The sequence below is a fragment of the Eretmochelys imbricata genome, chromosome 8 (genome assembly GCF_965152235.1).
Source record: "Eretmochelys imbricata isolate rEreImb1 chromosome 8, rEreImb1.hap1, whole genome shotgun sequence".
NCBI classification, from domain to species: domain Eukaryota; kingdom Metazoa; phylum Chordata; order Testudines; family Cheloniidae; genus Eretmochelys; species Eretmochelys imbricata.
The window spans coordinates 86,955,502-86,980,096 of NC_135579.1; positions in this window are offsets into that span (position 1 = coordinate 86,955,502).

Sequence of the window (24,595 nt, forward strand, 5' to 3'; positions counted from 1 at the left end):
TTAAAAAACCTTCTGTGTTATGAATCATTTGTATCGTAAGAATGACTCACCTGTGTTAACAGAATGACCCATGGTTAGCTTATTTGTCTGCAACAAATAAAAGGATTCTTAATGAACCAAGTCAGGTTATTCTGAAGGTGCTGAAGAAGGGGGATCAGGTGCATTTTAGGGTGTAAAAACAAAAATGTCATATACTTTATCAGGATTTCATTGGGATTTTTCTGACTAATGAATGAAGTTGCTTTAGCATAGTGTTAATGTGGTGAGTGCTGGGTGAAAAAATTCAATTGAAATGCTGTCACAAGATTCTTTTGTTTCACTGACAAGAGTTGTCATGTTCTTGTGACACCTGCCATGCAGAGAGCAAACTGATAAATAGCTTAAAGATGAAATTGTCAGTCACCATTACCTTGCATAAGCAATTATCATCTTCTGGTGGCCTGCAGTCCTGGGCCAAAAGATCCAGGTTCCTAGGCCCTGTGGACATGTAGAGTTAGGTGGAACCCTGTCAGGATACGGATACTTAGCCTCAGGGAGCAAGGGAGTAACTTAGCCCCATGCAGAAAGATTCTTTAAAGATTTGTCAGTAATAATGACTCTAGAATCATAGAATATCAGGGTTGGAAAGGGACCTCAGGAGGTCATCTAGTCCAGCCTCCTGCTCAAACCAGGACTAATCCCCAACTAAATCATCCCAGCCAGGGATTTGTCAAGCCTGACCTTAAAAACTTCTAGGGAAGGAGATTCCACCACCTCCCTAGGTAACGCATTCCAGTGTTTCACCACCCTCGTAGTGAAAAAGTTTTTCCTAATATCCAACCTAAATCTCCCCCACTGCAACTTGAGACCATTACTCCTTGTTCTGTCATCTGCTACCACTGAGAACAGTCTAGAGCCATCCTCTTTGGAACCCCCTTTCAGGTAGTTGAAAGCAGCTATCAAATCCCCCCTCATTCTTCTCTTCTGAAGACTAAACATCCCCAGTTCCCTCAGCCTCTCCTCATAAGTCATGTGTTCCAGTCCCCTAATCATTTTTGTTGCCCTCCGCTGGACTCTTTCCAATTTTTCCACATCCTTCTTGTAGTGTGGGGCCCAAAACACAGTACTACAGATGAGGCCTCACCAGTGTCGAATAGAGGGGAACGATCACGTCCCTCGATCTGCTGGCAATGCCCCTACTTATACATCCCAAAATGCCATTGGCCTTCTTGGCAACAAGGGCACACTGTTGACTCATATCCAACTTCTCGTCCACTGTAACCCCTAGCTCCTTTTCTGCAGAACTGCTGCTGAGCCATTCAGTCCCTAGTCTGTAGCGATGCATTGGATTCTTCCGTCCCAAGTGCAGGACTCTGCACTTGTCCTTGTTGAACCTCATCAGATTTCTTTTGGCCCAATCCTCCAATTTTTCTAGGTCCCTCTGTATCCTATCCCTACCCTCCAGTGTATCTACCTCTCCTCCCAGTTTAGTGTCACCTGCAAACTTGCTGAGGGTGCAATCCACACCATCCTCCAGATCATTTATGAAGATATTGAACAAAACCAGCCCCAGGACCGACCCCTGGGGCATTCCACTTGATACTGGCTGCCAACTAGACATGGAGCCATTGATCACTACCCGTTGAGCCCGACATCTAGCCAGCTTTCTATCCACCTTATAGTCCATTCATCCAGCCCATACTTCTTTAACTTGCTGGCAAGAATACTGTGGGAGACAGTGTCAAAAGCTTTGCTAAAGTCAAGGAACAACACGTCCACTGCTTTCCCTTCATTCACAGAGCCAGTTATCTCGTCATAGAAGGCAATTAGATTAGTCAGGCATGACTTGCCCTTGATGAATCCATGCTGACTGTTCCTGATCACTTTCCTCTCATGTAAGTGCTTCAGAATTGATTCCTTCAGGACTTGCTCCATGATTTTTCTAGGGACTGAGGTGAGGCTGACTGGCCTGTAGTTCCCTGGATCCTCCTCCTTCCCTTTTTTGAAGATGGGCACTACGTTAGCCTTTTTCCAGTCATCTGGGACCTCCCCCGATCGCCATGAGTTTTCAAAGATAATGGCCAATGGCTCTGCAATCACATCCACTAACTCCTTTAGCACTCTCAGATGCAGCGCATCCGGCCCCATGGACTTGTGCTCGTCCAGCTTTTCTAAATAGTCCCGAACCACTTCTTTCTCCACAGAGGGCTGGTCACCTCCTCCCCATGCTGTGCTGCCCAGTGCAGTCATCTGGGAGCTGACTTTGTTCGTGAAGACAGAGGCAAAAAAAGCATTGAGTACATTAGCTTTTTCCACATCCTCTGTCACGAGGTTGCCTCCCTCATTCAATAAGGGGGCCACACTTTCCTTGACTTTCTTCTTGTTGCTAACATACCTGAAGAAACCCTTCTTGTTACTCTTAACATCTCTTGCTAGCTGCAACTCCAGGTGTGATTTGACCTTCCTGATTTCACTCCTGCAAGCCCGAGCAATATTTTTATACTCATCCCTGGTCATTTGTCCAATCTTCCACTTCTTGTGAGCTTCTTTTTTGTATTTAAGAGCAGCAAGGATTTCACTGTTAAGTCAAGCTGGTCGCCTGCCATATTTACTATTCTTTCTACACATCGGGATGGTTTGTTCCTGTAACCGCAATAAGGATTCTTTAAAATACAGCCAGCTCTCCTGGACTCCTTTCCCCCTCATGTTATTCTCCCAGGGAATCTTGCCCATCAGTTCCCTGAGGGAGTCAAAGTCTGCTTTTCTGAAGTCCAGGGTCTGTATTCTGCTGCTCTCCTTTCTTCCTTGTGTTAGGATCCTGAACTCGACCATTTCATGGTCACTGCCTCCCAGGTTCCCATCCACTTTTGCTTCCCCTACTAATTCTTCCCGGTTTGTGAGCAGCAGGTCAAGAAGAGCTCTGCCCCTAGTTGGTTCCTCCAGCACTTGCACCAGGAAATTGTCCCCTACATTTTCCAAAAACTTCCTGGATTGCCTGTGCACTGCTGTATTGCTCTCCCAGCAGATATCAGGGTGATTGAAGTCTCCCATGAGAACCAGGGCCTGCGATCTAGTAACTTCTGCGAGTTGCCGGAAGATAGAAATAGCTGTTGCTAGAAATAGCAGGGGAAGTGCCAGATAAGGCCATGTACATGCAGGTTTTAAAAAAAATGAAGGAAATGGTGGGAGAGGTGCAGGGGGAGGTCAGAGAGTAGGTGGGCAGTTGTAACTTTAAAAAGAAATCTTTCTAATTGCACTGACATTTTGCATAAATTAGCCCTGAATCTTTAGGCTAGAGTGGCTCTTGGGTATCACTTCAGTTGAAGGGATATCAGCTGTAAGTGAATCCTAAATTATTTAGGCTTAATATGATTGACACTAACCCAGTTTGCCAGGAAAATTGGGCCTTTAAAAAAAAATCATATCCAAGACAAACTCCCACCTCCACCTCTCTGCACTTCCCTGATATCACAGAAAATTGAAAGACAATCTCATTTCAGACTACCTTTGTTTTAAACCCCAACAGTATTGTAAAATGTTGCAATGAACTGATTGATTAATACATAATTGTTTGAAGTTTTTTTGGTTTCTGGGTCCCTGAAGGAAAATATAGGAAAGGCTGTGGTGCAGGATGGATCTACAAAGCTTCCATCATTAATAAAAACCATAATGAATAATATGAGATACACTTAAGGACAAATTGAGCCTACACTTCCATAGACTGGCAGTGACACTTGCACAGTTTTGCTTTTGGGGGGTCTAGGATTTGGGAGTTGCTCAGGTGCACCAGCATGCAGGGTGTGGATGAAGTTGCCTCCTTGGTCCTCCAGGACTCCCCTTGCAGTGGAGACATCTCCAGGCTGAGAGGGCTATTTTAATCTGGGGGCTGAGGTAATAGGTATGAAACAGGATTCCACCTTCTCCTCATGCATTGCCTCAGTGTAGCTATTTGGTGAGGCACTGGTGGTGAACATTTGAGGCATATAGAGTGCTTTAATAACCCTCTGCTGAATGTATGTTACAGGTCCCTTTCTGTCACAGCCCCCAACTTTAGCTCAAACTGTACCAGCTCATGCTTTTAGGTTTGAAGGTGCCCCAAGTGCCTCCTGGGTGTGGTGCCAGAACTGCACTGAAAATGCGGTGAGGTCTGATTTTTGACAGCACACCAGTTTTACAGTGGCATAACTCAATTCACTTCAGTGGAATTACTCCTAATTTTATGCCAGTGTGAGTGAAATCAGAATCAGGCCTAGGTCTGGTATGTGTTTCCTTAGTTTTGCATATGGGCAAAACTATGGTCTGCATTTGGAGCCTTGTAGATAAGGTCAGTATAGAAAGTTTTAGGCTCAAACCCTTTTGGAATTGTTTTCATTCCTTTGAAATCGTTTTCATTTCTTTGAAATCTATTAATGTATTTTCTCCTACTGTAATGTGAGTGAATACATTGTCCTCATTTATGTTTCTAGATGGAATGCAAAAAAATAAATATTTAGTCAAAGACATTTTAATGTATATGCAAGCAGACCTAGTAAAAAAAGAAATCACTCATTCAAATAGACTAGTTAGAGAAGGGTGAGCTATTTCAATGAGCAAGTTACAAATTGACACAGTTAGTACCAACCTGATCTTCCCCTTTCTAGGGTTAACAGGCTGAATTCTGCTCTTCTGTACATCCCAGGTAACACCATTATTTTCAGGGCAGAATTTGTTCTGATGAATTGACAAATGAAAGATCTTGACTGAGAACGGAAACGTAACTGTCATAAATATAAAGGGAAGGGTAAACCCCTTTGAAATCCCTCCTGGCCAGGGGAAAGCTCCTCTCACCTGTAAAGGGTTAAGAAGCTAAAGGTAACCTCGCTGGCACCTGACCAAAATGACCAATGAGGAGACAAGATACTTTCAAAAGCTGGGAGGAGGGAGAGAAACAAAGGGTCTGTGTGTCTGTCTTATGCTGGTTTCTGCCAGGGATAGACCAGGAATGGAGTCTTAGAACTTTTAGTAAGTAATCTAGCTAGGTATGTGTTAGATTATGATTTCTTTAAATGGCTGAGAAAAGAATTGTGCTGAATAGAATAACTATTTCTGTCTGTGTATCTTTTTTGTAACTTAAGGTTTTGCCTAGAGGGGTTCTCTATGTTTTTGAATCTAATTACCCTGTAAGATATCTACCATCCTGATTTTACAGGGGGGATTTCTTTATTTCTATTTACTTCTATTTTTATTAAAAGTCTTCTTGTAAGAAACTGAATGCTTTTTCATTGTTCTCAGATCCAAGGGTTTGGGTCTGTAGTCACCTAGGCAAATTGGTGAGGCTTTTTACCAAACCTTGTCCAGGAAGTGGGGTGCAAGGTTTTGGGGAGTATTTTGGGGGGAAAGACGCGTCCAAACAGCTCTTCCCCAGTAACCAGTATTAGTTTGGTGGTGGTAGCGGCCAATCCAAGGACAAAGGGTGGAATATTTTGTACCTTGGGGAAGTTTTGACCTAAGCTGGTAAAGATAAGCTTAGGAGGTTTTTCATGCAGGTCCCCACATCTGTACCCTAGAGTTCAGAGTGGGGGAGGAACCTTGACAGTAACCTTAAATGTTTAAATGCTTCTTAAGCATTCCTGATGTAGCCAAGTAGAATGCCCCAGCTGTGCTGTTGAATATCTAAGCTTTTCCAGGATCTAGGTGGTCTGATACCATGGTGACAAACATACCTAGAGAGAGAGATTAGATAGAATATAACATGACCTAGCATTCCATGGGTTTCTACGGTATGTTAATTGATGAAGATACCATGTAGCATAACAAGTGCAGTGGAGGGCTAGCATGGAAAGGGCTAATTGTATCTTGTTTAAGTTGGCCATTTAAATAGTAATTCCTTTTCCAACCAAGCTTTTTAAAATGAGATATAAGATCTCTCTAAGTCTCACAGTTTCTTTTTCTAGGTTAGCTGAACTTGCACATTAAATATTTTTGATCAGACAAATGTATTCCTGAAATAACTCGTTCATGAATCTTTGTAATTATATCCATTGTGTTAGATAAGGAACCTTTTTTCATTGCACAGATCTTGAAATTAGAAGTTGTTTGAATATTATCCGTTAAAAAAACATTATTTGTGCATTTAAAGAACACCCAACTACTCTTCATCATAATGCCTTTCAGAGGTTAAAGTATGTCTTCTGCTTTCCCTCTTGGGAGTTTTATTATTCTTTCAGTGACGTGAGAGCACAGAACAGCTACTTCCGCACAACCCCTTCCATCTTATGTTTCTCTGAAATCTCAGACGTGTCATCATTAGAACTGCTGCCACCTGCTCACCTAAACTGTCAGAGCCGAATTCGAGAAACGCCTTTTGTGCTTGCGAGAGACGTCAAGTTACCAAGAGGAAATGTATCCCCGTATAATTTGCAGAGTTCATGGTTCATTCCTAAAAAAAAGGTACTAATGGCAAATCTTTTATTTTTTTTCTGAGAAATCCACTACACTTCTGAAAAATTCTTCAGTCCATTCCTTGAGAGATGTGGGGGTCAGAAAATAAGAGTAATAATAAGAGAAAGCAAACAATGAATAGCTGTAGAACAGTTTAATGGGACTGGTGTAACCTAGTCACATAATAACAGCCAGGACCTTTACACTGTAAATGTGCTTTATAAACAGAAAGGAAAAGTCACTGTGTGCATTTTGTGGTAGAACCTGGGATGCCTGGACCACAGTTCTCTTAATTCTTTTAGACTATAGAGGTGCAGAATATTTGAGGAATGTCTAGGTTACTGAAAATCCGAGAGAGTTTGCATTTGATTACACACACAAAAATGAAATCGTTTTGCTGAGAAATGTGCAAGGTTTGTGAATGTTGTCTGAAGATGGGCCACTTTTCCAATGGAGATGAGCCCATTGTAAGGAAAAGGCAACTTTGAAATTAAGAGTTTGAATTTTTGCATGTTTTTGATACAAAAATAGCATGGAAACCATCAAATTCTGCAGAATAAGCTATACTGCCCAAAATGAAACAGCAAATATGTCTGTGACAAATGCAATAGAAAATGAAGTTTTTAATCTATCCCTTCATTGTGTCTCACTGTTTGTCCTGTAAAGATAATGTTCCATCTCTTTGAGAGGGGCATGGGATCACAAGGTTGGATTTGTACTCCAGCCTCTAATCTGGTAGAAACTAGCACAGAGGTGGGCAAACTACGGCCCGCAGGCCACATCTAGCCCGTGGGATCCTCCTACCCAGCCCTGAGCTCCTGCCCCAGGAGGCTAGCCCCGGCCCCTCCCGCGCTGTCTCCCCTCCCCAACAGCCTCACCTCACTCTGCCGCCCACGCAACGCTCTGGGCGGTGGGCGGTGAGCTCCTGGGGCAGCGCAGCTGCGGAGCCTGGCCTGACCCGGGGCTCTGTGCTGCGTGGTGGCGTGGCTGGCTCCAGCTGGGCGGCACGGCTGTAGAACCGCCAGCCACCAGTGCTCTAGGCAGCACGGTAAGAGGGCAGGGAGCGGGGTTGTGGGGGAGTTGGATAGAGGGCAGGGGAGCTCGGGGTGGCGGTCAGAGGGCGGGGGGGTGTAGATGGGGTCAGGGCCAGAACAAGGGGTTGAATGGGGAGAGGGGTCCCCGGGAGGCAGTCAGAAATGAGAGGAGGGGTTGGATGGGGCGGCGGGGGGCAGTCAGGGGTAGGGGTTCCGGGGGCAGTCAGGGGACAGGGAACGGGGGGTGTGTGGATGGGGCAGGGGTCCCGGGTGGGCCATCAGGGAACAGGAGGGGGTTGGATGGGGCAGGAGTCTGGGGGGATGGGGGCGGGTGGACCAGGCCACGACCCCCTCCCCTAGCCGGCCCTCCATACAATTTCCAAAACCCGATGCGGCCCTCATACCAAAAAGTTTGCCCACCCCTGAACTAGCATGTTAGCTGACCTGTTAAACCTTCTTTCCTGTGCAAGAGACATTTGTTTGTTCTTTTTTCTCTTTTTTTTTAGTTTGTCCACTTTTTGGGTGCACAGAAAGGGCCCAATCCTTCAAGATGCTGACTCCCGCTGTAGTGCGCAGTATCATTCTGGATCAGCCCCCAACTAGGAGTCAGCTCGAGAAGATACACCTTACTGTACCAATACCTAGTAACATTAACTGGGTATCTTTGCTGTAGTTCATAAGCTTGTGGACACTATTCAGGGTTAGGGCCTATATAACTGGTAGAGGTGGTGATTTTCCAAACTAGCTCTTCTTTATTTAAAATAATAATAAAATGTATAATCATTTTTAATGTGAAACCCCCCCAATATTTAAAAATTGTAAACCTCTGCATCCCTGAATATAGTTGGCTGGCACACGCACTTGTGTGATTTAAGTAACCATAAAATATTTTTAAATTAAATAACTTATACATTTTAAGGAGATTTGGCTTAATGTTGTGAAGGTGTATGATTAATGCAATTCATGGTGATGGTCCATGTCTTAACTGTTCTTCTGCATATTTGGGGGCTATTTGTTTGTTGGATATGATATTTCTCTTGTATCATGATGTTATTTTGCCTTACATCTTTTTGGGGGAATAATTTTAAAAGCCAGGCTAGGTCTCCAGTGGCTGTAAAAGCAAATCCTAATCTGTATTGTAAATGTCAGCTAAATTGTGGGCAAATAAATATCTAGATTTTGCTGGCAGAATGGTAGGCTCAAGTGCATTATGAGTTCTTATTTATTTTTGAGCAGGAATAGTGCAGCTAAGACAGCAGCTTGACAGGTCAAATTTGCTGGAGAAAACGATGCATGTGTATCGCCATACAGATTGGGTGAGAGGCTGTCAGTCAAAGCAGCAGAGAGTTCAATTAGAGAATGTGAAGTTATTGTCCTAGAGAACCACGAAATATAACGACAAAAAGCAGACCATTTTCATGTAACATGTGCATTTTCTGCTGAAGTTCTATGTACTTTGGGTGTAATGTGTAAATGGTGTATCCACAGGTGTCTGTGAAATTAACACAGTTTTTTCCTTCCATGGATAACACAATTTCACACACTGTTTAGACAAAAAGGCTCCCAGTCAACATTTTAGAAAATAGAGAAATGTCTCATCAATGGGACAAAATCAAATACATTTCTGAGCATTGAAAATATGACTCCAAAAAATAAAGATATTTTATGTGAAAATACCCAATCTGTGCATAGATTATTTGCACACTAAACTGTTAAAATAAACAGATATTTACACTCTTAACTATAGTATATCTATTTTTAATTGTGTTTTATGTGCTCTCTGAAGGCTTGAACCATTCTTCTAATATAATTATAAACTCTCATGCAATTGATGATCTTTTATAATGATCACATGCTGAAGAACATATCTTTTCTCCAAAACCATGTCAGACTGAGTGACATGTGAGTACTCCTCACTAAGCATCTGTTAGAGAAATTCTATTACTGAATGTCTGTCACACTTGAAAATTGGAAAAAACATTGCAAGACCAATGCAGTTAAAATGTTGTGATGCATTTTTAAAACTTCCATTTCCATTACAGTCACAGAAGACATTTTTTTTTAGGAAATTATAAACAAATAAGCCTTATTTTAATGGTTTAAGGAATTTCACATTGGTAGTGCTATACTCTCTATTCTTTCAGCAAGAAATCTGTCAAGCCCTGGTGCTCTTTTTTTTTTAAAGGAGATTAATGTATGCTCAGTTACAACAATACAATGTTGTGATAGTCTGATGTCATCTAATGGAGGAACATTACACTCTGAATTGATAATTCATCAATTTTAAATTGTTAGTATAATGCATTTGTAGAGGACCAACAAAGTGTTTTAAAGACTTGGTAAAAAATGGATCCTGCCTCAAAGACCTTAGTATAAGTGGATGGCATATAAATACTATAAGTAAAGAAGGCAAAAGTAAAAGCATGAAAGAGCAATCAAAAATGGTACACATCTTATTGGTTCCAAAATGTTAGCAAGGGGTGAGGGCGGTTTGTTAATTATATTATGAACATTTCCTGAAGGGCAGTCTAGAGATTATGGGTCAAATCCTGGCCACATTAAAGTCAATCAGAGTTTTGCCATTGACTTTAATGGGATCAGGATTTTATCCTATATGATACAGAGAGGACTCTTCTGCCCTAATTCTGCAGATGGCTCTGTGTAGATGGACCACTGCACCTGCGTGGAGCCAGATATGGAATAAAATCAGGGACTGTCCCTTTCTGTATGTTCATACATCAACTAGCACAATGGGTCTCTAAATCCTGAGGCCTCTTGAGGCTACAATAACATCAATAATCATTTCAATATTAATCAGAGATTCCATAGCGCTGCCTTTCCTGGTGACCTGGGAGTCCAATCTAGTTCTTGTTAAAGTACATGGAGAGGACCCATGTCTTCAGTGAGATCTGGACTGGTCTCCAGACAGTAAATCAATGCCCTGTAGTAAGTGACAGAATACCAGATTGGAGGGAAAGCGTCAATAACAATGAATTTTTGTTCTATTGTTTTAATCCCTGAAAGTAAGTTTTATATTCTACTGCGTGCTACTGCTATTTGTACACAAATACCCCTTTGAGGTACACAGGCATTAATTAAGCCTCGGGGGCCAAATTCTGTTCTTGGTTACACGATGCAATGCCACTGACATTAACAGGGTTGCATTAGTGTAACTAAGAACAAATGCCCTTTGTAAATTAGTGTCACATACATAACTGAATGACAACGTGCCCATTTCACAAAGGGAAGTGCAATTGACAGTGCAAGACATCAGGGATTTAGGGCCCAATCCTGGAAGGTGCTGATCACTCCTGGAGTGGCTTTGACTGACTTTACATTGTCTCTCAGGGGGTGACCTCACAGGGTAGGTCCCTTAAAGTTTGACCAGTGGCAACAAGGCTATCTTTTGGTTTTGTTAGTATACTCTACCAGTGAAAGGCCTGATTTTGCCTGTCTCTCACTCCAGTGTTTAAGTATCCTGTCTGCTGCAGAAAGCAAATCTGAATAAGTATTTTATATTTAAATATTCTGCTGAGACATCAATTGTTTACCATTGCTCTACTCATGTTATTTTGGGGAGACCTTCCCAAGTTCTGTACCTTTAACTGAAATCAAAGCAATGGTATATGGAGCAAAATACATGTTGTTTAGATGTAAACAGTGTAAAGGAGGGACACACTGCATGGTTCTGATGCATCTTGCCAACCTTACGTTTTATAGCAGGTGTATGTTTTAAGTACTTTTGCCTTTCAAAACCCAGCAGGGTCTCACATGGGGACAAACAATTTTGTCTTTTTGCAAATAGATTTTTAGATAAAGTAAATATTTCCCCCATCTTTAATAAAAGATAACAGCTAAAATTAATTTCCCAGAATAATACCCTGGAAGTGTATGTTAAAGTGCCCCCTACTGTACTGAATAAAGCAGTGCATAATGTCACTGCAAAAGCAAATCTTTCTAAACATTTTAGTGAACCACTATAATCTCTTGCTTGTTCTCATGCCTTATTTTTCTTTACCTTGTTCTAAAGATCTATGCTGACAAAGTTGACCAAAGACAATTTGTTTCTATCCATTATAGTGCTATCAAAGCCTCTGACATCTTTCTTAAGTTTAGATTGATTATTCAGTGCCATGAAAGCATGTCAGCTGGAAACGAGTGTTTGTTAATAGAGGTTTTAAACTTTTCAGACTATGCTGCCTGTCTCTGAAGTGCAGCTCATTAAAACTGGCTGTACACCAAATAGCATCATAGTCTTTTGGCTCTTTAGTTTGTCCTAAATCCCCTGCTCTGCACCAAGCCGAGAGAGGAGATTGTTTGTTTGTTTTTCTAGGGACTGCTCCCCCATACCCATGCCCAGACCACAAGGTAGCAGAGGAGCTGCTCCACAGTCCAGTAGCTGCAGTCCAGTAGCTCTTGCTGTTTTACAGGGGGCAATGGCAGATTCAGGTAACTGTGGTCCCATTGGCCCCATGTCTACCCCTTGCCCTTAAAATCTATCTGCATGGGAAAGCAGGGGAGCCCCAACAAATCCTGCCCCAGTGCCTAGCACAGTGGACTGCACCGATAGAAGGCAGGATTAGACCTTTTCCTGATTTACTAGGGCCATTTAATAACTGAACAGAATTTCCTGTGGCAGACAAATCCAGATGGTCCATTCATAACACACCTTCTACAGAAATCTCTTACTATTTTATCTCTTTTATTAATAATAACGCTGTCACATTGCCTTGTGTACTGGGTAGTGGAAGGTGGTAAATAATAATCCTGTAGCCAGACTCCAAAACAGAGGGTTTGTGTGATTTTTTATTACAAAATGTAGTTACAGCACACTAGTGAAAGTGAATAAACATTACTAGGACAGTCAAAAAGGCTATAAATAAGCACATGAAATATATACAGGAAAATCGGCTTTGACTAAGAAGAGAGAGAGGTCTGCGTCTCTCCAGTTCACTACTTCATTTGAAAGAAAGGAGGGAGGGAGGGAAAGAAAGAAGAGGATGGATGGAAAGAGAAAGATGTATATAAACGAGGGAGAAAAAAACGGAAAGAGTTAGAAGAAAGATGGCACATGGTGCATCTCCTGTTGTGCCCACCCAGTCTCAAATGAGAAAAGAACAGTATCTTCTCATCTCCACCCACATATCTGTGTGCCTCCCTGTGCAAACATTTGTTTCGGTATTCTCATAATTTCCCCAGTGGGCCATTTTACCCCTTGTAACTGCCATTTTGTTTGAAGGATGCCCTGCCTCACTTTACTCAAATTGGGGAAGAGAGGCACATAAAGGCCATGAATAGTCACACACAACTCCAGAGATCAATCAGGCTGAGTACTGCTGCTCTAGAAAGTTTGTGCTTGGAATCTGGGGGAAAGATAATTTCTGAACACTTCCTAGCTCTTTTTTTTTTAAGGTTCAAGAGCAAGTTTTATTGCCTGGAATTCATTTTCCCTTTGTTCTACTATCTACAGGCTCAATCCTGAAGTCATGATGCAGTCAAAACTCCCAGACTTCAAGAAGACTGTTGTCTGAGTCTGGATTTGTAGCACCAGGCTCTACCTCACACCGTTTCTGTTGAGAACTGCCAAGATCATTATGAATTATTTGGCTTTACTGCTTCAACTATGCAAAGCATCCATAAAGGTCAGTGAAGGATTACCCCCGCCCAGGAGAAACCCTGGCTGGATGTTGCAGCTCTCATATCACCAATTGCCACCAGTCACAGTCCCTGATGCAGGGGTCCATGCTGGGAAAAGGGGCTGTAAAATCCCTATGCCCCAGTGTTCCATGGCCAATGGGGCAATTTTTGGGGACCATTGGCAGTCAGCATAAAATAGAGCAGCCCTGAAGCTGCTCTAATTTACATCAGGGATTAGGTAGTCCCAGGATTTGGGGAGCACAATACTACTTCACCTCTGAGATGGGCCATGTGCACCTCAGCTGTAGCACAGAATTGAGCCAGATTGTTTACATTTGCTTTAATACATATTAGTTTTCAAAAATATGTTTTTACCTTGGATTCATTAGGGATATGCAGTGGAGTTGTAGCCGTGTCAGTCCCAGGATATTAGAGAGACAAGGTGGGTGAGGTAATATCTTTTATTGGACCAATGTCTGTTGCTGAGAGAGACAAACTTTCAAGCCACACAGAGCTCTTCTTCAGGTCTGGGAAAGTTACTCCCAGCATGACAGCAAAATGCAAGATGGAACAAAATGTTTAGCATAAATAGTTAGCACAGATTGTAAGGAACCATTCAAGGGAGAAGACAATTACAGTGCTCTCAAATGAACTCACACAGGATAATGATAAAAGACAAAAATACTGTATCACCTGCAGGTGAACACTTTTCACAAAGCGATCTCTCTACATCTGACCTATCAGTCCTCATCCCCAAAGGGAACCTGCACAACACTTTTAAAAGATGAGCCTGGGAGTTTAAGTTCATTTTTCTGCTAGACACTAAAAATCATGGACTGACCAGAGAGGGGGATTTATGGCTTATTATAACAATCTGTAACCCACTAACCCCCAGGATTGCAGAGGAGTTAACAGGTCACTCTACCTTGAATGGGAGTACTTGTGGCACCTTATCATGAGCTACAGCTCAAGAAGTGAGCTGTAGCTCACGAAAGCTTAGGCTGAAATAAATGTGTTAGTCTCCAAGGTGCCACAAGTCCTCCTTTTCTTTTTGCAGATACAGACTAACATGGCTGCTACTCTGAAATCTACCTTGAATGGTCCCTTAGAATATATGCTAAGTACTTATGCTAAACAATCTGTTCCACCTTGCATTTTGCTGTGAAGCTGGGAGTTCCTTTCCCAGATCGGAAGAAGAGTTCTGTGTGGCTCACAGTATTGACAACTTCAAGAAATCAAAAGTCATGAGACTGGCCCAAAGATCATGACCTCTTTTAAAAAGATTTATATTGTGGTTTTAGGTCAATCTCTTGATGTTTGAACTGCCGCTGCCCATCCCCAGCGTGTGTGCATGTGACAAATAGTGCTGCCCACTCTCCCACATGTACTGGATACGGGGATTTTGGCCCCTGCTGCAGGAGCTCTCACCCCCACATCTGCCTGTCTCCTGCCCAGCAATGAATCCGGTCCCCCAGGTCCCCATCAGTTCTGTCCCCACCCAACCCCTCTCAATTCAGCCCCCTGCAGTTCAGCCCCCTTGCCCCATCAACCCCCACCACCCTCAGTTCACGCTCCCTGTACCACCCCATCTGCTCAGAACCCACCATCAGTACAGGCCCCTGACCCAATCATCCTTCACCCTCCTCACTTCAGTCCCTCTGCAGCCTCCAGCCTCCCCTCTGCTCCTTAGGGTTCTTCACCTACCCAGGCTGGTAGGGGAGCAGCCACCCAGGCCTGACAGCTGGAGCCCCTGCTCCCGTCAGGTGGCTGACAGGATTTCTAAGTAAAATTAAGCCTCACTTTTAGAACACTCACTTGTTTCCAGTTGATTCAATTGCCTGCAGCCAGCCCTTGCCGCACCCCCTGCCCCGTATCCAGCCAACCCCTGCCGCACGTACCCCCTGCCCTGCCCACAGCCAGTCCCTGTCTCCAGCCAGCCCTGCACCCCCCTGCCCTGCCTGCAGCCAGCCCCTACCTCCAGGCAGCCCCTGCCCTGTCTCCAGCCAACCCCACACCCCCTTTGCCTCCAGCCAACCCCGCACCCTCCTGTCTCCAGCCAGCTCCGCACCCCCTGCCCTGCCCTGCCCGCAGCCAGCCCTGCACCCACTGCCTCCAGCTAGCCCTGCCCCATGCCGCTGTCTGCAGCTGGCCACTGGTGCCCTGCAGTTCCCAGTAACCCTGCACACCTGCTTCAATGAGGGGGGCAGGGAGCAGCTAGGACCCACACATGTGCACACCCTAGGGTGACCAGACAGCAAGTGTGAAAAATCGGGACAAGGGGTGGAGGGTAATAGGAGCCTATATAAGAAAAATACACCCCAAAATCAGGACTGTCCCTATAAAATTGGGACATCTGGCCACCCTAGCACACCCCCAGGGAGTGGCGGGGACCCACACATGTGAAACGGAGCTCATGTCTAGTTCAGGCCCATCTTTTTAAAAAAGAACTTTAGGCAGGGTTAACATACATCCATATTTTCCCAGACAGGTCAGGCTTCTTGGTTCTTAAATCGCCGTCCAGGAGGAATTTTTAAATTTTAAAAATTCCTCCTGGGAAAATAGGGACGTATGGTAACCCTGTTGGTACAAAAAATACATACTGGGGCACATCCCTTAAATCAGAACTTTTTATAGGGACCGGTTAAGATTTTGGCAGCTCATCACTGCATGTGCTTGGTTTGCTGGTGCCTAGAGCCAGCCCTGCACACCCACACACCCCTCTCCCAAAACGGTCAGCAATTTTAAAAAATCTAGCATGTGCATATTTTAAGTGACCATTATTTGCATTTCTTTTCACTCTGATTAACTTAATATTGTTCACAGAGCTCCTGGGAAACTGAAGCATTCTCTTAATTTGTAAAACTGTGTTTTAATGTCTTGTATCTTTTTTTTTCTTTTTTTTTTTTCTTTCTTTTTGGCCTTAAGATCAGCAGGCACTTTTTTCTGTGGATGCCCTGAACCTTTTTTGAAGTACTGAGACAATGTTTGATAACTGCTTTCAGGTCCTTCTACCTCTGTAGGCCTCCGTACTTTGGCAGCTCAGCCACACTCCAGCAGCAGCCTGGGATTTTGAACTGTCGCAGACCAGTCCAAGTGGAAGCATTTCCAGTTGGACTTTCTGGACAGGGCCAACAAGCAGGTGCACTACCAAAGAGAAGAGGACTCGCAGCAAGTGGAAAGGCACAGACAGGCTGCAGAATGAGAGGACAGAACTGCAGCACATGAGGAGAGACTGGCAGGAACATTGGCGGAAGGAGTAAGAGTACAGTGGAAAGACCTCTTTGAGAGGCTGTTTGTGGTATTGGCCATAAGAGTGCAGGCTTCTCATGCCCTGAATCCCCTCCATGGTACCAAGTGCTACAGACCAGGAACGCATTGGATGATTCCATGGTTAGGTGGCCAATGCACTCCTTAACACACTAGCTGGACAGGGTAAATATACCCCTTGCAGGCCTCCCCGGACCATGGAGCAGCACCAAGTGCATCCTCCATGTACAAGAAAGGAAAAGAAGAATGATGTGCCAAGGGGGACACAAAAGCAGAGGATTTATCTGTTGGCACTGGTTACTGTTTGCACTGTTCAATTTTTGTTTTATGGACTTTCTTTTATTATTGGTTTTGTTATTGGTTTATTATTGGTATTTTGGTGTCCTAATGGCAGCTGGCCTGCCTGGCAATGCTTTAATATTGTGTTTTTGTAATGTTCATAAATAAAGGCTTTTATATTATTAAGTTCATTATCATCACTGCATTACATCATATAATGTGTATTTCAAATAATAAAGATAAACCATGATATGGCAAACACAATTTCTCAATGCATCTATATACATCAATCCATAATGAAAATCCACAGTTCTTGCTACACAGTGCACCACCCGCCCATTTCATTAGTAATCTCTCATGCATAATTAAAATCATGACAATCAATCCCCCTGTGACAGGGTGTATAAACCCCACACTAGGACTGAAGGAGTTAAAGAACAACTCTGGGCCCAGACAACCCCGCACAACCACACCTTAAGAGCATGCCCGGGATAGAGGCAGGCTTTAAAAGGAAGCCAGAGAGTTCAGAAGGGGGCTGAGAAGGCAGGGAAAAGGAGCTGCCCTGGGAGGTCCTGAAAAGGGATGCTGCAGCAGCTCCTCTGGGAAATGAGGAACCTACCTGGTAGACCCTGACAGACTAAAGGTGCATTTGATACATTTTCTTCGGTGATTTTTGCTACAGACTGCAAAGCTTGGACTACGGGGGTGTGGTAGAAAGTGGCCCAGGGAGGGCTGTTGCAAGGTGCTCAGGAGTGCCTGGCCTTTGACTACTCTCTCAGGGTCCTGGGCTGGAGCCTGGGGTAATGGGAGTGCCTGGGCTCCTCTGCCAAACCCCCCCTGCACTAAGAAGGAACTGACCTTGTAACCAGTAGGTGACACTTACCTCAAGCGCCAATCATCACACAGCCCCATTCATTGCATACAGTGACAGTACCTCATTTATTGTTAGCACTGCTATACAAACACATTCATAAACATACTATTCTCCCTAGTTCCTCTCTGGTCCGCGCAAGTGTATAGTGTGGGAGCACAGAGCATCCCTGATTTCTATTGCGTCCTGCTCCAGCTGTGACAGGGGCACTTTCTGGCTGATTGTAGAGTTCAGCAATCCATTGCTGCCATAGGTCCATCCAGGGGCAAATGGTTCGCCTTTGCCTTCACAAAGACTCTGAAGAGCACAGCAAGCCACACTATTACAGGCAGCATTGATGACACTGGAATCCAAAGAGTTCTGTAAATTGTGCTGTTGGGATTTCAGTGTGACAAATGCACCTTCTACATCCTTATATTCATAACCTATACACTATTGTAATGATTTTTGTACAAAATATGCCTTGTGAAGTATCACCACTGATCACTAATATACTTGTGTGATGTATGTTTGCAGTGGGCATAAAGAGTATTGGATATATGCTAGAATTATGACTAAAGTGTGCTTAACCCAGGGATGTCAGCAGCAGTTGTTAAAAAGGCCTGCACTAGACAAAGGAATGTATTTTCCCCATCTCAGAGGTACTTCCAAAGTACTTTGAAAGACAATGAGAGTGTATTTACATATTGTGGAAACAAAGCCATCAAGAAGCAAAGGCAAATCTCACACGAATAAGTTAGGGAGAAGACAGGGTGGCATCTACACTGAACAGGACAGAGAAGCTTGGTCTGGGTTTTACTTTTCAAAGAATTCATTGCAAAGGTTTTTATGGACTATAAAGATTCAGGGGTGGCTGAACTTCAAGTGATAAGCAATTGAATCAACTGATTATATACAATATTACTGTATTATAAGAGTGTATGTGAGGTCTTTTCTGAAAGCTAATGACACGCTGGTGATTAATATCTTTGTGAAATGTATGTACGAACATTATATGAGAAAATATGGGTACTTAATGATATTATGTTTTAAAATGCAGGTTCCCTCCCAGACAGGAGGGAAGGCAGCTATTTACCTGTCTCCTATGTAAATTAAGCCTGGTGGAACCAAAAGTATGGAAGCCTCATGCAAAGGGCTGGGAAGCCCACAGGAAGGTAAGAACAGCATGAGGTCATCCAGCCTCTTGAAACGAAATAATTGAACTTTGGACAATATAAGCAAAGACAGAAGCCATCTTTGGTATCCATCACTAGACAGACATAAGAGAACAGAGCTCTTGCAAGTTGAGAAAGATGGGTTCTTCAACCACTGGAGGTTGAAGCTTCTGGAAACTGAATATAGGTAACAAATCATCTTGAATAATGCCTGAATCTTCTAAATTTTTTAGACTTTTAGATACATATTTTCATTTGTATTTGCTTGTAACCCTTTCTAACTTTATTCCTTTTACTTGGCATCACTTAACCTATTTGTTTTTCTTAATAAACTTGTTTTACTATTACTATAAACCAGCTCAGTGCTGTGTTAAAATGAAAGGATGTATTTACCCCCATTTAATAAGCTTTGATTTGTTTCTGGGTCTTTAGAGGAACAAACAAAACTTTTTATTTCTCTGAACACTCCATGAGAGGGCTGGACATTTCAAAATACACAATTTTGGAAAACTTAGGGACTGGGAGTGTGTTGGGTCACTTTGCTTGTTGTAATCAACACTGGTGGAAGCCAGAGCAGGACTGTACACAGGCTGCTTGGCTCAGAGCTGCTGAATCAGAGCGATCTAAGCACATAGACACTCAGGGTGTGACTATATGCTTTTAGGCTGGCTGGGAGCATCGTAGACTGTGAGCTACAGCAGCAAGACATTGTGAGGCACTCAGGATTACAGGGTAGGTGATGACACAACCCGTCACTGGTCTGGACTGCACCCAGAACTGCCATCACAAGTATAAAGAAACCTTTTGCCAGGCCCTCCAAGAGCAGGATACAGCTTCATAAACAAAGACAAAGGGGGTTATGTGGGGTCCCTAGACTAACAGTGGGGACAGTAACTCTATTTATGACAATGTCATTTGGTGGGAATAATGTCTCAGAATGATTATGAAAATTGACTCCTGACTGGCAGAAAACCTTACCGTCATGAACTTTTCCAGTACTGGCCATGCTGGCATACATAAATCGGCCTCTGAAGTCCACAAGGGCCTGCATAACCATGGAGTGGTACCCTTTGTGGTTTATGTACTCATATGCTCCTTGAGGGGTGACACTGTAGCCACATGAGTCCCACCAATGGCCCCCACCATAGTTTGGAAACCTTGTTCTCTCAAAACCAGCAGTTACTTCAGGAATATTGTTTATGCCCACTACCTTTGGGTAAATCACACACCTGATTGCCTCAGAAACCTCTGCCACCACTTTACCCACAGTTGGCTTTCCAACACCAAACTGGTTAGCAATAGACCTGGAGCCGTCTGGAATAGCCAGCTTCCAGATGGTTAGAGCAACCCACTTCTGGATTGGCAAGACCACCCTCATGCATGTGTTGTAATGCTGGAGGTTAGGGCAAGCTGCTCACAAAGCTCTAGAAATATAGGTTTCTCCACTGGAAAGTTCTGGACCCATTGCTAGTCATCCCAGGTCTGCATGACAGTGTGACCCCACCTGTCTGTGCTTGTGGTCCTACTTCAGAAGTGCCAGGCTACATAGGGTGCATCAGCAGCTATACAACAGTGCAAAGTGCAAGCTCATGCACTTAGAGACCAACAAGAATTTTTGATCTTAAGCTGGGGACATAGCATTTGAAAGTGACACAGGAGGAGAAAGACCTGAGTATCTTGCTCGATCACAGGATGACGATAATCCACCAATGTGATGCAGCTGTGAAAAAGGCTAATGCAATCCTAGAATGCAATCCCAGGCAGGATATTTCCACTAGAAATAGGGAAGTGTTAATAACGTTATACATGGCATTGGAATACTGTATGCAGTTCTGGTCTCCCAGGTTTAGGAAAGATGAATTCAAACTGGAACTGGTGTGAAGAAGGGCTACTAGACAGTGGTGCAAGTAGATTTTAACTCTTACTGGTATGTTGACTCATGGGAGGGACACAAAGGGGGGACACCAGCTAAAGGGGGTAGAAGTGACCTCCCCAGGTGACTCCTCCGTTCCCCACCTCCAGCCCCGGCGCCCCTGTACTCTCCCGGTCTCCTCCCCATCCCATGTTACCTGGCGAGGGGGAGCTCTGTCCTCTCACTGTGCCGGCTTCCCTTGGCATTCGGCTGTTCTTCCTGGCAGCCAGGGCCGGTGCAACCACTAGGCAAACTAGGCAGTCGCCTAGGGCGCCAAGTGGTTGGGGGCGGCAGTGGAGCGGAGGTAAGCTGGGGCAGGGGGGCGCGGGGAGGGCTGCCTGCAGCAAGTAAGGGGGGGGGCGGCGCACAGGGGAACCGCTCCCCCCCCCCAGCTCACCTCTGCTCCGCCTCCTCCCCTGAGCACCGCCCCGCTCTGCTTCTCTCCCTCCCAGGCTTGCGGCTCCAAACAGCTGATTGGCGCCACAAGCCTGGGAGGCGGGAGAAGCGGCAGCGTGCTCGGGGAGGAGGCAGAGCAGAGGTGAGCTGGGGCGGGGAGCTGCTGCACGCGGCTCCCCGGGCTGAGGGGAGGGAGGGAAGGAGGGAGGGGGCAGCGGGGAGCTGCCGGGGGGGGCAGGGAGCTGCCGCGGTGGGGCGGGCGGGCGGTGCAAGGTGGAAGTTTTGCCTAGGACGTGAAACATCCTTGCACTGGCCCTGCTGGCAGCCAGGCCCCAGAGTCACTCCCGGATGCTGCCTGGTGCAGCACAGCAGCTACCTGGGAGAGTGCCTGGCTCTCCTAGGCAGTGGCTGGGCTGCACTGGGCAGCATCCCAGGCAGTGTGGCTGGAAGAGGAGAGCAGGCTGACCTGCCCTTCCAGCAGGCTGGCCCTGCCCCTTCCTCTCCCTGCCCGTGCCAGTGGGAGCACTTCAGCTGGGGAGGGTCACCTGACCCTTTGTGTCCCTGCCACCATTGTCACCCCCCAACCCCACCCCCCTCACAAAAAATGTTCCCCTGGACTAGAGCCCTGCATGGATACAAATTTATACCCACGGATACAGATATCCATGGGTAGAAATTGGTATCCGCTGAATCGCAGGGCTCTCCAGAGAATCGCAGTGGTGAAAGGAGCAGAACGTGGGGCCACCAGGCGGCCCCACGCCAGCAGGTCCTCCAGCATGGCTTTACTGTCTTCAGCCCTTCCACACAGCTGCATCTCCTGTCTGGGGTCTGTACAGCCCTGCCAGAGGACAGGGCTGGGGGTGGGGCTGGGAGCAGTACAGCTGTGCTGGAGGAGCTGCTGGTGTGGGGCCACCTGGCAGCCCCATGTTCTGCTCCTTTCGCCACTGTGATTCCCAGGAGAGCGCTGCAGTGTTCAGTGGATACTGAATGTGTCTTTCCGGTACGGCGTACTGGCAATAAATGTCTTAATAGTATGGCATAGCTGACCATACCAGCTTACTTGCACTACTGCTACTAGGATAGCCAGAGGAATGGAGAACCTACCTTATGAGAGGAGATTTAAGGACCTTATTTTGTTACCCCAAGAACAGACTCAGGGATCCCAGAGTAGCCCTCCTGTTGCTTATCTGGGTTCCCAAGATCTTGACCTATTAATCTGTTCCTGCAAGGTGAAAGGAGGGGTCCCGCCCTAGTAGAATTGCCAGCATTTACCAAGGATTTTCCTATGCCTTCAGGAAACTCCCAAGAACAGATTAGATCTGTGCACCGCTGGGAGGACATGGATACAGCCCTCTGCTCAAAGGATTGACACCCAAGCAGCACTTTTCCAAAACAAATTCTTTTCTTTATTCAATGTACCCAATCTTTCCTAACACAATTAATCTAAACATAAATCCCTTAGCACAGGTATATAAGATAAAGTACCCAAGACTGTAATGTTATACAGTTGGAATGGCTTAAGTGATTATGTTCTGCACATGGTGATAGGTCATATGCAGGAAACTGACTAACCTTAATAAACTCAAAATTTTATACATAGTAACAAACACACACACCACAGATACTCATCTTTATTATCTTAAGTATGCACATACATTAGCCCTATTTCTATTCTATAACTTATACTATAGCTAGCATGCTTATTCTCTGTAGGCTTCTCTGCCTCTTGTCTGTTTAGGTCCTTCCGCTCTGTCCCAGCAGCGCAGCTGCTGTTGCTGTTGCTGTTACCCTGCAGTTGCTTCTGATTCCTCCGCTCTTTAGGTTTCTTCTCGTTTTCTTCTGGTTCTCCTTCTTCTCTTGACTTGACTGACTTTTACCGGCTTGCTTTCTGTCTTTTATACAATTTTTGGCCTGTTCTAATGGGCTTCTCAATCCTATCATTAGCATATCTATCCTCCAATCATCTTTAACTCCTCGCTGATTGGTCCATACTTACAGACCAATCACAACTGCTAAATCTAGCTGTCAATCAAAGCTGTTACACAAGTTTTAGTAAGATAGGATGTTTACTATTATGGGATGGTGACCCTCACCTAGTTTTGGACTGAGAATGCCTGACTGACTCCTCTCTGCAGTGTTGAAATGACCTTTACCTAATCGTAGTCCATATCTGCCTACCAACACACTAGCTATAGGCTACCCTGCTTAAATTGCCAATTCACTGTCCTTGGCTGTGTGCCAATGTTGCACAACACTTAAAGTATCAAACTTTAAACTATAAGCCATCACCTTATTTCTCTAGAATACGCTTAATTGTAACTTATACTCCTCAATGTTATGGTCTACCACTACCACCCCATTTCTACCAATTTTTAGTTAATTTTATTCAGTTCTTCCCCTGTTTTCAGTCAATGGTGGCAAAACAATGTTCTCAGTGCTGTGCTTAAGGCAATGAACTAGAGCTGCTCAAAATCTTTTCATACCAATTTAGCCTAACAAAACAAAGGCTGAGAGGAAATATGACAGTTGAGTGGAGTAAGGCACTACCAGGAATGGGGCTGCCATGTGCTCAGGATAGAATAGAGAATTTGAACACAGAGTGGAATATCATTTGACGAATGAGAATGAAGATTGACTTCAACTTCTTTTTTATCATCACTAGTGGTTTGACCTGATCTTTATGCTATGTTTCCTGGGCTGAAAGAAGTAGGAATTCATCTCTTGCTACTCCCAGTCACAACAGCTACAGTTGAGTGTTCTTTTTCATCACTGAATAGAATTTTGTGTTTTGAAAGAAGTCACCTTCTGCCTGATCACGTGAATGAACTAATCAGCATATCAGTTGAAGGAATGGAAGTACCGGACACATGGGAAGCCACCAAAGATGAATGCATTGCATTCAAGAAGTTCATTAAGAGTTGTGCAAAATTATAACAAGAAACCAAGAAGGATGTAGTTGTAGCGCTTCACAGAAGGCTTGAGTAGCTAACTTTAATTTGTGTGATGATTTTAAAATCTAATAAAATGTTCATGAAACATGTTGTAGTTTTTACTATGGTGCCATACAGCCCACCTTCACCCACACAGTTTCACCCCCCCCCCCCCCATAAATGTGAACACCGCCCCCATTTCAATTCCTGGGGAAAACACAGAGCAAATGGGACAAATGCTCATTTTTGTCAAAAAGGTGGGGTGTGGTGCCGAGGAATGTGCAGTGGGCTGGGGGTGGAGGGCACGAGCAGTCAGAGTTGCCAGCCCCCTCCTGCAGGGGGAAAGGCAGAGCTGGGCAGGGGCGGCAGCGTGCCAGCGGGGCGGGATGGGTTCCAGCAACAGCCTCATGTGTGGGGGAGGGGGGCACCTGGGATGTCCCATTTTCTCTTTGGGAAATAGGGTCGCCCCTACCCCTCCCGCTCCCACCACACTCTCTCTCCCCGCTCCCTCCCTCCCTTTGCTTCCCTCCGCCACTTCTCATTCTAACCCTCAGCCCCGCCCGCGCTCCCACCCATGGGGTCCTCCGGCCCCTAGGGGGCACTCTCCGCGCCGCCTCCCCTTCCCGGCCGGGCAGGGTGTCTATTCCAATGCCTGATTACAACCCGCGCCGCACGGCTGCCCTTCGGCGTGTTTCTTCGGGCAGGGCCGGGTTGGG